Here is a 16,599-nt window from a genome sequence, read left to right on the forward strand (position 1 = left end):
CTTTCTCCTTCTCCCCAGCACAGGGAGTAAAACACAGGCCTCGACAACAGCATCCATCTTTTTCTGGTGCATCCTGGGTAATCAAACTCTGGTCCTTATGCTTGTGGAGTAAGTGCTTTGCCCACTGAGCCATCTCCCAGACCCTGTCTGTTATCAGGTTTTCTCAGCTGTACCTGAACCTGGAGACACAGGGAGAGACTGGGGAGTCTGACTGGGCCTCGGAGCACAGCTGGGCTATTCACATGTGAAGACTCATAGAGGATAAGGAGCCTCTCTCAGTCTCCATTACCTCATCCAGCTTCCTTCATTGTTGTGCAAAGTCAGGGGAATCACATAACCACCTGCTTAAAGACAGCATGGTCCAGAGAATGCCCATACCCATGAACAAGGGCCAAATCTGTGTCCCATAATGTCCCAGCAGGGCTGGGTAGGAGATCCCTGTTGGGTATCTGGACCCCAGGCCCAGATAAACCACCTGTAGAGGCGCTGAGTGTCCTACAGGGTGACAGTCAGACAAGTCGATAGCTTGAAACCTAAGAACTAGAGTCAGGATGGACCTTTGCATTCCAACACGGAGTTGCTTGGGTCCGATGCAACTTGCCACAAATTAGAATCACCAGGGTAGGGAGTCTCAGGAGAGAGTTGTCACAATTGCCTTAGTTAATGTGAGAAGAAATGCCCCCCAAATAGGTAGCCACTACTGGAGCAGCCCAGATTAAAAGAGGAGTGTGCGAAGACATGGGTGGAGAAAGACCCTCTTCTTGGTTGGCCTCCCTCTTGCCTCTGGGCCAATTTACCCTGTTGCTGCTGATTCCTTCAATGACATCAGACCCAGAATTTCCAGGCTTCCATAGTAGACTGAGTCCAGAGGCTCTTCAAGAACGTCTGGGTTTCAGTACCAGATTGGAACTGCTAACATACCCAGTCTTAAGGACCAAACAACTGCTGGGTTCTCAGACTCTCAGGTGTGTGAGAGAGAGAGCTGGTGTTACTATTTCAATATAAGCTAATTTGATAAATTCTTTCGACACATGTATATATGTAGACAGACAGCTAGGTATAGATAGATGATAGATAGATAGATAGATAGATAGATAGATAGATAGATAGATAGATAGATAGGAAGGAAGAAAGAAAGATAGATAGGAAGGAAGAAAGAAAGATAGATAGGAAGGAAGAAAGAAAGAAAGAAAAAGAAAGAAAGAAAGAAAGAAAGAAAGAAAGAAAGATAGATAGATAGATAGATAGATAGATAGATAGATAGATAGATAGTACTACATAGATATCCACTGGTAGCTTTCTGTTCAAAACCATGGATCTCTGGACAAAAGCACCAGCCAGTTCTTGAAGCTTTGGGGATGTCTTTCTCACCCACCAACACGTAGAGAATGTTCTGGAATGTTGCAGCAGAGTGGTGGATGCTCATGAATGTGTTGGTATTCTGTTCCAGGCTGTCCTGTATTACTTGGTCTCTCCTTCACTCAGGTTGGGTAGGGGGGACTCTTCCCTTCTTCATGGGGTTCCCTGCTTGAGGGTTCTTAGCCCACTAAGAAAAAAAAATCCATGACTGGTGCAGAACATGCAGGAGTTGGTGAGCACATGTGGGATACGGTACTAGACAAGCATATCGGGTGTCCCCAAACAGCCTTCCAGAAAACAGGGACTGCCATCACAGCCAGTGCAAAGGCCCAAAGTTGAACGTGGTCCTGACATACTTGTGGGGTGAGAGGACATCCTGGGGCTAAGGCACAGAGGACTGAGGGGGCTTGGAGCTGTACTAGAGAGAAGAGTGGGGCACAGGGGAACCTCTGCCTGTGGTGTGAAGGTCCTGGCTGGGTGGGGAGGCTATGGGAGCTTCATAGGGACATCTGACCTCCTCCATTGCGCTCTCTGAATACAGCAGAGGGCTGAAGGCTGGAGTCCTGCCCCCCAGGTTGAGCTTCCCTCTGCAGCCTTCGCACAAGCACACATAGTGCTAAGGACATAAGAGGCAGCCACCTCAGAGAACTTTCAGAAAGTTGAGTCAGATTTGCTCAGAGCAAAAGCAGGGTGTGAAAATCAGGCAGAGCCAGAGAGGACCGGTAACCAGTTTGTAAAGAGTGCTTTGAAACGGCTGCACAGCCTGTTCTGCCCTGAGGGACTGGCCTGACCTGCACCCATCCCTTCATGTCTGCTGCCTATGAATGTCTGAGATGAACCAGGTGGCTGGATGAACCAGTGGGCATAAGGGAGAAAGGAGAGGGTGACAAGTGAGGGAGAAGAAAGGAGAGAGAAGGGGGATGGAGGAAGGAGAGAAAGAGGAAGAAAGGAAAGAGCCAGGGAGAGGTACAAAGGCATAGGTGGCTAGATGGAAGAACGGCTTGTTATTGGTGTCAATAAACGCGTGTGGGTGTCTATAAGATTTCAGATTCGTCTGACAGCTGGACACAACGTAACTCCAGGTTGCTAGATAGAGACACTGTCTTGGTGATTTACTGTATCCAGCAAGAGAAGCCTCCTCCTGGTGCCACACTAGGATTCGTGTCAGCAAGCCAGACCAGTAGGGACAGCTTCTGTAGGGGTGACATGTGGGTGGGGCTGGCTAACCTAGGGATTATCAACTCTGAGTGCTCTCATGGTATAGGACTCTTCAGAACTTCTGAGTACCTGGCCTCAGGGTGAAGAGTCGGTTGCTTCCCATCAGGAAACGGAGTAGGAGTAAGGGAATCGTGTGTTCCGAATGTGAGTGGAGCCTGCCACTCCAGGCCAACCAGCACTCAGTCGAGACACACAATGGGGACAGGACAGTGGGGCTTTGGGCTTTTGTCCTTCGTTTTGAGTCTGGGGAGCCAGGCAGACCTCTGACTCTAGAGCCTGCAGCCTCGGTGTCTGTGGATCACCGCCCAGCTTCTCTGTCTGCTCCTCGAGGTTCGTGAGGGACCCTTCCCTTGTGACCTCCCCTTAGTGCTCTGGTGTAGGTTGTGGTTTCCCCTGCAGGAGTGGGTAGGCACAGGACATCCACATTCAGCCTTAGTCAGATCACAGGCTCACTCACCCAAGTGGACCTGAGGTCCTAGGCCTCGGAAGTTCCCTGTGGTCAGACAGGCCAGAGGTGCAGATGGGGCCATGGGACACTCAGGTCACAAGAGCCTTGACTCACTTCAGTTAGATCTCGGTGCATCCATGGCTTTCCTTGGATTCAAAGCCTTGGCTGCCGCCTCCTCCCATTCCTGTGTCACGGTCAGGGGGACAGCAATTGGAGTTCTGTCTGTGTGCATTCCTGGACCCTTAGACTTCACTCTTGCCTGGTCTTCCCTGCACCCTCCACACCTCTCTCATCAGGAGAGGAAAGTGCAGTAGATCATTAGAAGATCTTCAGAGAAAATGAAAAGATCCAGAGCTTGGAAGGAGAGGAAGAAACTGCTTCTAAATCCCCCGAAGGAATTCCGTGTCTGGCAGGGGCCCACACACAGCTCACCCAAGGACTTGGCCAGCAGTGTGTCCCTCTCTGAGATGTATCCTAGTTTCTGCTACAGCACCCTTGGGATGTGTGCATGGCGAAAGCAAAATACAAAAACACTTTGAAACTTCCCAGCCCAACCGGCTGCCTTCTGTTTACATCCTCTATGTAAGTGCTCACTGTTTGCACCTAAAACTCTGGAGCAAAACAATCACTTCAGGAGACCCAGTAGTGGTAAACAATGTTATGTTAAACACAGGCATTCATGTGGTCCCTCTGGCTGTCGGAGCTGCAGGGGGAATCATTTGCCACCCAAGGCTCCCCGGCCAGACCTCAGTCTGCACCAATGGAGGACTACCTGTGGCTGTGGCCCTCGCAACTTGGCCTCTGCAGCTAGGAGGTCCAAAAGCACCCCAGCCAGAAGCTGCTGCTGATCCCGGAGCCCGGAGCTGATCTGGGCTGGAAGTGGAGGGGGGAGGTGCCCAGGAGAGTGATGACATCACCGGCCAGCCCTTGAAAGATGAGCCGTTCCCTGTGCCACTCCAGCTCCGCTCCTCAGGAGAGTGAGTAGTACTGTTGGGGACGGCGTGGCAGGCAGTCGCTAGCCCTGGACCGAGGGACTCCCTACAACACAGAACCGGCTCTCTAGAGAAAAGGTGAGTGTTCGGCCAGAGGTAGCTCACTGAGAGCGCAAGTGCCCCAGTACAGAGAGGGCCTGGCCAGCATCTGAGACTGAGTCCTAGGCTCCCAGGGGTTCTACGGTCCCGGTCCCGGGGAACTGGAGGAAGATTACTTCGTCCCCTGGGTCCGAGAAATAGCTGGAAGAAGGGTCACAAATACAGACGGTGTTTGCCTTGCCGGTTCCAGCTCAGCTTTTTCCTGTGAGTGACCTGTGGTTTGAGTTTTATAGGCTCCATGTGGACACCATGGGCTAAAGCAGTGAGCGCCAGGCAGCCGGACAGGTGTCCAGAGTCTGGCTTTTTATTCACTGGGCCACTGATGGTCTTTTGTGACTCCCGGAGATTCTCTGTCATGTCTCTGAACCTAGTTATCTCCCTCTGCAAGGTATGTTCGGCTGCTCCTTGGAGCGGAGATTAAGACAGAAAGGAGACTTTGTCCCCACTGTCTTTGTGCCTCATGTGGGCCAATGGGGGCAGTTTTAGTCCACAAACGCTCTGTGTCCCTCCTGCCCTGGTCCTCCATCAAGGCAGTGGTTATGAATGGGCTTTATGTGTGATCTTGGGTTCAAGTCCCAGCTCTGCTTTTACCCCATGGGTGACATAATTGGTGAAGGTTTTATATATATATCGGGGCCAACGGCACAAAGAAGTGGCTCCTTTTAATTCAGACAGAAATGTGGCCGCCCCACGACGGGCCACGTGTGCAGTTTGAGTTACCCGGGTTACTGGGTTGGTAGCTCGGCGGCGCCTGTGTTAGGTGCAGCAGTGATGCGCCCGGGTGAGGCAGGTTAGAGGTGAGGCAGGTTAGAATGCGCCTTCCTGAGTCACGGGCTGCCTGTGGCTCTCTCCAACCATCCACAGGAAGCAGGAGCTCTGCTGGGTGTGGGTGTGGTGCCATGTCAGTCACAACTCCTGGCCCAGAGAAGGGTTTGTAGAGGCTCTGATCCCCCTCAGCGCCCTAACAGCAGCGTGGGTGATGGGAACACCCCACAGTTGTGAGAGTCAGGGGCAGAGTTTGCTGTTTTCCTCTGCTCAGATCGGGGCAGGGACAGGCAGGGAAGGAGGGATGGGGAAAATATTAAAAATGGAAAAGCTCGTGTGCTTGCAGGGCAGTGGTCCCTAGAACTCCATGACAGCCCTACTCTGGACTTTCGCACTGCAGCTCCATGTGTTTAAGAAAAAAAAAAAATCCCCTGTAATCACACCCTGCAAGGCCCCCAGCACAGACGTCCTTCCTACATTGCCAAGGGACTCCCATAAATTCACGGGACGCAGGCTCTATCACCTTTAAAACAGGAAAAGATGGATTGACCGAGCCTATGTAAGGGCGCTGATCTACAGGGGATCCATCAGATGGAGATCGAGCCCAGAATAATCGGACCATGTGACCTCTGCTGACACAGTGACTGGCTGGACAAGAATTTCAGGGTGTTTAAGAGTAACATGAGGGTTACCCTCTCTGCTGTTCATGTGTGGCCTGGAAGGGACCAACCACATGGGCCAAGGGAGAATTTGTACAGATTGCCAGGGGGTCTGGGCTTCCAGAATGAGGGTGGGACCCACACCTCTGTATCGGCTTGTGGGATAAATAGTTGACTGCTTTACAACTGAGCCCAATGGTCACTATTTAATGAATAAAATGAAGGGTTTGCTGAATGGACGACCACAGCGGTCACACAGAAAGCACCGAGAAACACACAACTTGCTTGGTGCTAAGTTAAAGCAGCTAGTTTGGGAAGGTGACATTGTGAGCAGCCTGTGACATTCTGGAGAAAGCTAATCATGTATATGGTAATAAATATAGGGTCAGGATGGACAGGGCGAGGGTTAGGTGAGAACCCTTTGAACTTTCCCCTTAAGTTTTCTGTGAACCTATAGCCGGTCTCTCAGTTTGGGGCGGGGGACGGGGGGAGAGCTCGTGGATCAGGTGGGTCCGTGTTTTGCTTTAAGAAGTCAAAGGTCATCAGTTAAGGGATAACAACCCATTGACACCAGAGACCCAAGCGACCACTTCCAACATGCATTCCTTGGCCCAGGAATCCCCAAGCTATGAAGAACTATCCCACTGTGCATGCTGGGAAGGGAGCAGTGTGGTCAGGAAGCTGGCTGATGCCCAGGGCCTGGTCCGTCTCAGGAGGGTTCTAAGGCCAGCAATGCCCTCCTCGGGTGGAGGTGACCCTCTTCCCCAGAGCTGCAGCCCGTTTACGGACTTTACGACCCACACAAGTGAGCTCTCCTTGGCTGGAGTGTCCTTCACCTGCCCTCTGTGAGAGGCGCTACAGGACAACCTTTCCTGGTTTCCTGGGGAGCCTGCACCCAAGACACGCACCCGGGGCTGCATTCCAGAACAAACTGAAGAATCTCTCTCTCGCTCTCGCTCTCTCTCAATCGCTCTCGCTCTCGCTCTCGCTCTCTCTCTTCTCTCTCTGATTCTGTCACCAAGGTGGGGGTCTCTGAGACTCTGGAGGCCAAAAAAACTGGCACTCTATGGCCCCCTGCCACTTTGCCAGAGGTCAAAGTGAGGAGGGACAAGCAGGGCATTGGGTCCCAACCTTAATGGTGCCACTTACAGATCGGGAAACTCTCAGTCTCTGCTTCCTTGCCCTTGATAGGGACAATTGTCCCTACTTCAGAGGAGCCCTGCAATGCCCCTTAGAGCACAGACTAGAGGGAACACCCCGGAGAATGAGACCAGTTCTCTCCCTCCCTCCCTCCCTCCTCTCCCCTCCTCTGTTCTTCCCTCCTCTCTCCTCTTCTTCCCTTCCCTTCCTTCCCCTGCCTTCCCTTCCCCTCCCCTCTTTTCCGGTCCTCTCTTCTTTCCTTCTTCTTCTGAAGCTAATCTAGAATTGAATCCCTCCTTCCCCCCACCCCGTAGCCCAGGGTAAACCATTGGCTTCTCTCCCCTCTTTTCTCCTCCCCTCTTTTCCTTGCCTTTCCTCTCCTCTGCTCTTCTGAAGCTAGGCTAGAATTGAATCCCTCCTCCCCCTACCACGTAGCCTAGGGCAAGCAAGCCATTTAGCTCTCTGAGCCTTGGTTCCCTCAGCTATAAATAGTAACTGAGCCAGAAACTACCTAAAAATTCAAATTGGAAACCCCCCTGAGAGTCTGGAGCACTCAGGGAAGCACTAGTCTCCCACAGCAGTGCCTCTGGGAGGCCACAGTCACAAAGAAGGTAAAGGAGGGGAAGGTGCCGCGGTTACATCCCTGGAGAACAGCCAGTGGGCCAAGGACTTCTGGCTTCTGCAGCACCCACAGTGGAGATACCAGTGGATCACGGGATCCTGACATCCCACGACGTTAGCTTGAGAGATGCACACCCATTGCTTTGACTTGACTATGGATCAGTCCCTGCGGAAGTATTCTGTAAAGAAACACTCATTGTCAAGGTTTTGTGGGGTTGTTTGTTTGTTTGTTTGTTTGTTTTTAATTAGAGCCAGGGCTATCCCACAGAGAACTTAGCCAGCATGAGTAAAGCCCTGGTTTTTCTCCCTAGCACCTCAGAAAATGAGGTGGTGTGGCGGTTGGTGATTTTTCAATTTGACACAAGGTAGAATTATCTGAGAGGGCATTAATTAACTAATTAATAATTGATGTGGAAGGACCCAGCCCGCTGCGGTCAGTGGTCTTGGGTTGTATCAGAAAGCAAGGTGAGCAAGCCAAGAGGAGCCAGGCAGTGAGCAGCACGCCTCCATGGCCTCTGCTTCAGTCCTGGCTGACAGGTCTTACCTTGGCTTCCTGCCATGGGCCGGCCTCCAGGATTTGTAAGCCAAGTAAACCCTTCCCTCCCCAGGCTGCTTTTGGTCGGGATCTTTCTCAGAGCAATAGAGAGCTGAGACAGAGGGCTGCTCAGTGGATGCCTAGAGGTAAGGACAGAGTAACTGAAAGTGTCTGTGCGTGTCCTCACGCTTGGTCATGGGCATCTGCCTGTGAAAACCAGGAGGCGTCTGAAAAGGGAGGGGGTGGGATGACAAGAGACAGTCTGGTGGCCTTCAGGGAGGGGGTGACAGGTCTGGATCACACCAGGAGGGAGGCTTAGGGTCACTGTGCTTCCTTCCGTACTGTTTGAAACTGTTGTGAGCCTGCAGGTCCCTTTGCGGAAACTTAAATGAAACCTAAGAAGCCAAGCAAACGGGGATAGAAATAAGAAGACAAGTCGGGCTGGGCCTCACACCTGGAATCCCAAAACCCAGAAAGCTGAGGCAGGAGGATTGCCTCAAGTATGAGACCTGCCTGGGTGAGCTTCTGAATTCTATACCAGAAGCCTGGGTTTACCTGTATCTTGGTAGATCCAAGGTCTGAAAAGGTGGAGTGGGGAAATCACACACCCAGGAGAGCCAGCCCAGCAGGGCAGCAGTGAGGTTGGGGTGAAGTCAGGGGTAAGGTTTGAGGGTGGCAGAACAAACCGTCCTTGGATCTTCAGTCTTGCTGGAGCTGTGTATGAAAATGGAATCACTGAGCACCTACTGTGTTGAACCCCGGAGCTGGAGAGGGCTTTTTTTTTTTAAACCACCTCTGTTAAATAGACTCAGATGTATGGGGTTCCTTGAAACCACCTCTGCTTATACAAACTCGGATTCCGGGGAGGGATTTGTCTTTTTGGGGGTAGGGAGGGAAGAGAAGGGAAAAAACTTCTTGATTAAATATTCCAGCCAAATATAAAATTCATCATGCTAAATAATCTACTAAACAGAGTCAACATTATAGAAAAGATGATGATGATTAGTGATGCCTTCCATTTAAAGTCTAAGCAGTGGCCCTAAAGCTGGCGGGAACCTGACAGCGATGCTTAATAATAAATGTCTGGAATGGTTCCTCAGAAAAGATAAATACTTTCTAACTACCCAGGACTAAAATCTCATATAATTTCACCCAAGGGGAAAATGGGAGAAGGAGGGAGGAAGGAAATGAGAGTGTGCTAGGCTTTCCACCTTGTTCTTTTCAAGTGTGGGCTGTGTGTGCACCCACACACGTGTGCATGAGTGTGTTCGTGTGCCCTCAACATTCAAGCCCCCGTGAGACCAGAGGTCAAACCTTGGGTGTCTTTCTGTGTTACTCCTGATTTTTTTTTTCAGAGTCTCTCCCTGAACGCCTGTCTCTACCTCCTCTGTATACAGATTACAATGACGTACCCAGTTTGTATGTATGCGTGCACAGGGGTGTGTGTGTGTGTGTGTGTGTGTGTGTGTGTGTGTGTGTGTGTGTGTGTAAAGGCCAAAGGTCAACAACTCTATAGCTTCACCTTAGCATTTAAGACAGGGTCTGGGGTTGGGGATTTAGCTCAGTGGTAGAGCGCTTGCCTAGGAAGCGCAAGGTCCTGGGTTCGGTCCCCAGCTCAAAAAAAAAAAAAAAACTATAAATAAATTAAAAAAAAAAAGACAGGGTCTGACTGAATCTGAGGTTTCCCCATTTCAGCGGCCAGTGGCCTACACATATATATCCCTCTGAGATTATACACGTGTGCCTTTGTGCCTGGCTTTCCTGGGTGTTAAGGATCTGAGCTCAGGTCTTCATGGTTGTGTGACAAGCACTTAACTGTTACGCCATCTCTGCAGCCACAGTTTTTATCGTATCTGGGAAAGGAATATCTCTCTACGCTTGGCGTTAATCAGCAGATATGGATTCCCATGTCCATCAGGAAGATAACTGTTAGTAGGGTTAGTAGGAATGTCATCCGTGACATGGCTACCACAGTTGCAGAAATCAATTGTGTGCTCTAGGCCTGTCAGAAAATCTCAGCAGGTAGAGATTAATATTGATGGATGCCTCGTGTTATATTGATAGCTCTGATAGGGTGTACTATGGAAGTTAATATCTGATATAAAATCTTGAAAATTCTAGAAGCTGTTCCTAAAACTTATTCCTCAAAGCGTTGTGGTGAAATTGCAGATAATCTGGGAAATGATCGACTCTATGAAAGCACTACTTACTAAACCGAGGGGACACAGCCAAGGCTGCACCAGAGGACAAGTCATTCCTTCAGAAATGTCAGTTAGGAAACCACGAGGGCTACAGACATGAGTCCATCCAAATCCACTTAGAATATCTGTCTACAGCTAAGCTAGCCTTGGTAGCACAGGTTTGTGGTCCCAGACGCCCAGGAGACTGAAGTGGGTGGATTACAAGCCTAAGACAGTCTGGGCAGTGTAGTAAGGCAATCCTACCTCAATAAAAATTGACTGGAACTGTAGCTTTGCCGGGCAGTGCTTGCCTAGCATGCTCAAAGCCATGGGTTCAAACCCCAGCACCAGAAAACAAAATTAGATAATGAATAATAGCCAGAAAGAATGGTGGGAAATAACAGCGCGCGCGCACACACACACACACACACACACACACACACACACACACAGGAGGACTAACTGGAAAGAAGAAAAATACAGGCATTGAAAAGCTTGCTGCTGGTGGTGGCGCACACCTTTCATCCCAGCGTTTGGGAGGCAGAGGCGGGAAGGTCTGAGTTCGAGGCCAGCCTGATCTATAGAATGACTTCCGGGACAGCCAGGGCTACACAGAGATAAAAGGCAAAAAGTGAACAAACGAGCTATTTAAGGACCCAGGATCTGCTCCTTCTTCATGGGGTGCGTTACGTCTGTGCAAGGGTTTGATTACAGAATCCTCGTGCAAACGCGTGTGCCATGAGCCTGTTCACATTCCTGTCAGTCCCTTCTCTTATCCTCCCTCTGAAGAGGGCTGGAGAAGGGAAATGTGGGTGTGGCTGGCCCGAGGAGTCAGGTCAGTTGCTGGGTGGTCAGGAGTAGTCTGTAGGAGAAGTTGGGGTCAGCCGTGCCCCAGCCTTTACGAGTTTGAGATGTAGACGCTGCTCAGATCGGGGTCTTCCCCCATCCCAGAAAGATCTCTTCCCATCAGGCTCCCCCGAGATCACTGCCTGGACAGAAGGCTCCTCCGGAAAGGCACGCTGAGGGGACAAAGTGCCCCCCTCACTACAGAGCCTGAACGCCCTGTCTCCAGCTCACTTTTCTGCTGGAGTTTCTCTAGGCTCACAGCTGGGCTGATTATTTGACCCCTGGTATTAAAATAATGGCCCAGCGTTTAGAAATTAGGACCAATTGGTCTTGTCCCACAGTCTGGGGTTAAGCTAGCTCTGCCAATGTGGACACCGGCGTCTATGGGATTCTGCTTTCTCATTTGTATGGATCCAATGCAGGAGGACCATTGTCAGGTTGACAGAACAGGGCCGCCTGCTCTGTGCCCAGGATTTGAGAAATTGGTTTATTCCTTAATCTCTCTATCTGCCTGCCTGCCTGCCTGCCTGCCTATCTATCTATCTATCTATCTATCTATCTATCTATCTATCTATCTATCTATCCTCCTCTCTTCTCTTTTAACTTTACAGCCTTCTGTCTCCTTCCCCTAGATAAACCCCTCTTTTGTTCCCCTTTAAAAAAAAAAAAAAAAAAGGAGCGGGCCTCCTGGGGATATGTACCTAACAGGACCAAGCAAGACACAATAAGCCTTAAGCCACTAGTTGAGCCTGCTCAGGAATCCCCGGATCAGAGACCTCTGCCCAAAAGAGCCAGAGTCTAATGGGAGATTGCATAGATTTCAAGTTCAAGTCCCATACCCTGTGAAGCAGAAAGTAAGCTTAAATAGGGGAAAGAGCATGGTGTGGGCTGGAAAAAGGCAGGTTCACCACACAGCATGTATGGAAGTATGTTTGAGTCCTATCCTGGCTCCAGGGACCATCTCCACTGCTACTCATTCAGATAAACCTGCTCTCTAGGTGATGTGTCCCCACCTGACGCTGACAGACAACCTGGAAAGGTGACATAGTGACTAAAGGAGTATTTGAACCTGACCTGGCTCTTGTGTCTGCTGACCTCCCCAGACAGACAACCAGTCAGCTACTGGGGCTCAGGGGGAGGAGCATAGGCTGGTTCAGGAAGTCAGGAGCCACCTAGACCTGGTGTGGCTTGCTGATCTCTCTCTCTGCAGCCTAGGACTTCCCAGCAATGGACACGTGTTCAGTTTGATGATAAGCATTAACAGTCAAGAGGCTTCCCTCACAAGTGGCCTACGAAATTCTTTCCCAGAATCCTTTTGGTGCCTGTGACTAAGAGAATGGAAATGGAGAAGACATCTGGGCTCCTGACTGCCTGGAATCATCCTTAAATTAGGGGGAAAGAGAAAGCAGCTGTGATACCTGTAACCCTGAGGCCCGAGTCAGGCAAGGGTGTTGATGAATGACAGGGGTGAGCATGCCAGGTCTCCTCGGCGCCCTCACACCAAAGCTCCTTAGCCTGCAGGTGGGGACTTGGGCTCAGAAAGCTGGTCACAGCATAGGCAAATGACAGGGCTGGGATTTGAATGCCAATCAGCATGCCTCCACCCTGTCAGTTTGTTCTCAGAATGTGTGCCTGGTGCACCAGAGTTTGGGCAGCTTAGGGAGAGGGTGAGGGAAAATACCCTCAAACCTGGAGTGCAGTGAGTTCCGGCTCCCGTAAGCCCCAGCAGCTGAGAAAAAAATAGAGCCAGACACCACCACCACCACCACCACCACCACCACCACCACCACCACCACCACCCCAAGCTGTGAGAATAGTTTAGAGGACAGAATCCCCCATGATACTCGACTCTGAATGCATTTTTGCATTGCAAAGAGAAAAAAAATAGGAAGCTGGGCGTAGGGCCCCACTAGCTGCCTTGGGCTTTCTCTATTCTTTGCAGAGGTTCTTAAGCTGCGAGAAGGGGAGTGAACACACCAGACTCCAACAGAACAGAGTCCTAACACAGGAGAAAAATGGGCTGTGATCCCCAGCACTGTTACAAAGTACCTGAGGCAGATAACTTTGTAACTAAAGGGGGTTTCCCGCCAGGTGTGGTAGGACACATCTGGAATCCCAGCACTAGGGAGGTTGAGGCAGGAAAGAGGGAGCGATGGGAGCAGGAGGAGGAGAGAAAAAAGAAAAGAGCTTAATTAACTCACAGTTTGTTTTGCTAAACTTGAAATCCTTCCCCTTGTCTGTCAATGTTAAAGTGAATGACAGGTACAGAAATATATCCCTTCTGAGGCCACGCCTCCAATGACTTAAAAGTTTCCCTGATTGGCCCTACCTCTTAAAAGTTCCTCCCAGCACTGCCACCTTGGTGACCAAGTCTCCAACACTGGAACCTTGACAGACAGAGAATCAGATGAGCACAGCAGGTGAGGAACATGAACAAAGATAACAGAGTTGCTTGTGCGGGAGGTGCTTAAAGGACCACCATCCTGAAAATGCCACTCAAGGGTGACCTGACCCACAATAGCACTGTGAAGGGACCCACTTCTGCCCACCTCCTGGGCTTTCCTTGGGCTACCGTGGCCAAATCAAGGAGGTAGATTGGATTTCACAGTCCCTGGAGGGCTTTGCATCATGGACGGCCCCAGAATCCCATCTCTGAGGTCTTTCCAGATGACCTGGTTCTTCCCAGGTCACCAGAAACCCTCTGGCTCACCTGTGGTAGTTAGGTGACCAGAGAATCATGGGAGAGACAGTTTAACATTTCATGTTAAACAAAAACAATGTTTGTTGGCAGTTCCTACGTAAGCAAGTCCTGGCCAGTTGTCTTCCTTACACAAACTAACCATAACTCACTCTCTATTTTGTTTTGGAAAGGAGAAAATGCAAAGCTTGTTATTGTAAAAGTACCATGGGTCAGCATGAGTGTGCCGGCCTGTGCATGCTTGTGTGGAATTCCATCAGAAGGCAATATTGGTGTCTTTACCGCTCTTGGCCTTATTTTTTGAGACAGGCTCTCTTACCAGACTTGTAGCCCAACTTTCAGCTAGACTGAGCGGCCAGCGGGCCCCCAGGAGCTGCCTTTCTCTGCCCTTCCCCAGGATCCTATGGCTAAAGACGCTGGCGCGTCTTCCAGCAGCACACCCGGGAAGGTGGATTCTAGGCTGTGTCAATGGTTTAACGGCCTGAGTTTATAAGGTTGACAAGATTTCACGAATAGACTCTCGTTTGGGGAAGCTCTGAGAAGACTCCTATACCAGTCATTGCGTGGGCATAGAATAGCATCTGGCCGGTGCCCCCTGAGGATGAGCGTGTCCCTGCATGAAGCACTTCCTGTCCTTTCATTCCTCTCAGAAACAGCACCCAAAAAGGTAACGGCCCCTTTAAAAAAAAAAAAAGAGGATGCAATTTACTAAATTATACCAAAATCTAATTCTCTGGAGGCAGGATTGGAAGCCGTTCTACCCCCTCTCCCTTCCGCACCAAACCTACCACATGCAGACCAGGCCATGTTTACATCGTCTTGGCTCTGAAGGTCCCTGTAGGGACGGGCAATTGAGAGTGGATCCTTGCAGACGGGCAAGCTGATGCTCTGGTAGTTTAATTCTATTCTCATTAATACCAACCCTAAAATTGATTGAGCACCTACTAGCCGCGCAGCCCAGGAGCCCCTAAGGTTTAAAGTACTTAGAACTCACCATTAATGGAGAAACAGAAGCCTCCCAGCTTCCCCTGGGCAGGCTCTGGATTGGGACGGGTTCCAGCAGGTCAAGGCTGCAGTGAGCTGGGCCGGGAATTTGGGCGGGTTTATCTCGCTCCAGAATGTGGAGTGCTGGGGAAGTCTGCAGGCCTGCGCATGTCAGAGCTCTGCTCAGTCCCAGCTCGGACGTGGTGATTTTCCGCCCATGTTGACACTCATGCGCGTTCCGGTCCTGGCTGCGGCCTCCCAGCCCTGGACAGGTCATACATTCCCTCCAAGTCCCCTCCCGTCAGCTGAGCTATAAACTAGGCTCTCCTGAGGTAGGCTGAGGGTGGGGTGTTTATGTAACAGATAATGGTGTCAAAGAAGAAGGTGGTCTGATGGGGACGGGGCTCGCCGGTAACGGGCTCAGTTGGTCAGGCATGAGGACCTGAGTTCAATCCCTAGAGGCGCTTTAGTAAAATCCGGTGTCCGCTAGAGAAGTGGTTCAATGATCACAAGCCTGCCTGCTCTTCCAAAGGACCCAGGTTCAGTTCCCAGCACCCCCATGGAGACTGTTTGTAATGCCAGTTCCAGAGATCTGATGCCCTCTTCAGGCCTCCGCAGGCACTGCATGCTCATGGTGGTTTACAGCCGTACATGGAAGCAAACCATCCAGGCGTACATACAAACAGGCAGGCATACATAAATCGAAAAAGAAATATCGGGGCTGGGGATTTAGCTCAGTGGTAGAGCGCTTACCTAGGAAGCGCAAGGCCCTGGGTTCAGTCCCCAGCTCCGAAAAAAAAAAAAAAAAAAAAAAAAGAAAGAAATATCAAGGTGTAGTGGTGGGTGCTTATCACCCAGCCCTGGAGAGGCAGAGACGGGGACAGGTGGATTCCTGGGGCTAACTGGCTAGACTGGACTATGGATTAGAGATCAGTGGAGACAATCTCAGAAGAGAAGGTAGGCAGCATTGAAGGAGGACAGCTGAAGCTGTCATCTGGCACACACACACACAAGCTGTCATCTGGTTACTCACACACATACAGAAGGGGGCAGGGAGAGAGGGAGGGCGAGAGAGAATACTTGAATCTATAAGAGCAGAATATGTACAGATACAGGGGACCACCCTGTCACCTCCCAGCTGGGCATCCTTTAGGATACAAGCACCTACTTTATGTACAGATACAGGGGTCCTTCCTTGTAGCAGTACCCAAGTAATATGCAAATTGATCTGGTGTCACCCTGGCCGGCCTCGCCATTCCTCGATACCCACCCCAGAGTTCTGGCTTCCCAAATGAGAGAGACGCACACTCACCCTTATGTTCTAATATGCCTTAAACAGCCCAATGACTGGGCCACTCCTTAACCTATACACGGCTGACCCACCTCCCTCCAATATTCCCAAGTCATTATTTATTAAAATCCATATTTTATCTGTGCTGCCCTGGACCCAGTCACGCAGGACCCTCTTGGGGTCACTCTTCCCAGGCTCCTACACAGTGACTATGCTCTCTGTCGTGTACCTTCTCAGGTGTGGCGTCTCCTCTCCTCTGTCTTTCTCGGCATGGTGGGTGTTTTACATTAGGAGTTCTTTAAATTAATTTTTAAACACACCTTGGTACTCCATAGCTGGCCATCCCTCAGGGTGCAAACACCCCCTCTGACAGACGTTTCTCATCTTCAGAGCCGGCTGGTTTTATACCCAGGATGGTCCCTCCTACAGTGTTGCTGGAAAGGTTGAGCTGCCCTTGGCTCTCCTGACACACTATTGCCCACTCCATCCCTAAATAAGTTATCACACTTATTTATTTATTTATTTATTACTCTGCATACATGTGTTCACATGTGCATGTCCACATGCACGTGAAGGTCAGAGGTAAACTTGTGGGAGTCGGTTCATTCCTCCCACCATGTGAATCCTAGGAATTGGACTCAAGTTGTCAGGCTTAGCAGTAAGTGACTTTACCCACTGAGGCAATGGTTCTCAACCTACAGGTCTAACTCCTTTGAGGGTTAAATGACCCTTTCACAGAGTGGTGTAAGAAAGACCATTGGAAA

General features: G+C 50.4%; 1 protein-coding gene across 4 annotated transcripts in view; it reads left to right on the forward strand.

The window, feature by feature from the left end:
• The first annotated feature begins 3,996 nt into the window (after positions 1 to 3,996).
• The window catches only part of Bdkrb2 (bradykinin receptor B2), a 29,975-nt gene continuing 17,372 nt past the window's right edge, over positions 3,997 to 16,599 (forward strand). For 2 of the 4 annotated variants that reach the window (XM_087552316.1, XM_087552317.1), the window contains exons 1-2: positions 4,009 to 4,095; positions 7,910 to 7,982. The gene's annotated coding sequence lies outside the window, so the exon portion shown is untranslated. 4 annotated transcript variants of the gene reach the window in all.

This window comes from Rattus norvegicus, chromosome 6 (genome assembly GCF_021556685.1).
Source record: "Rattus norvegicus strain SHRSP/BbbUtx chromosome 6, alternate assembly SHRSP_T2T, whole genome shotgun sequence".
In the NCBI taxonomy this organism is placed as follows: Eukaryota; Metazoa; Chordata; class Mammalia; order Rodentia; family Muridae; genus Rattus; species Rattus norvegicus.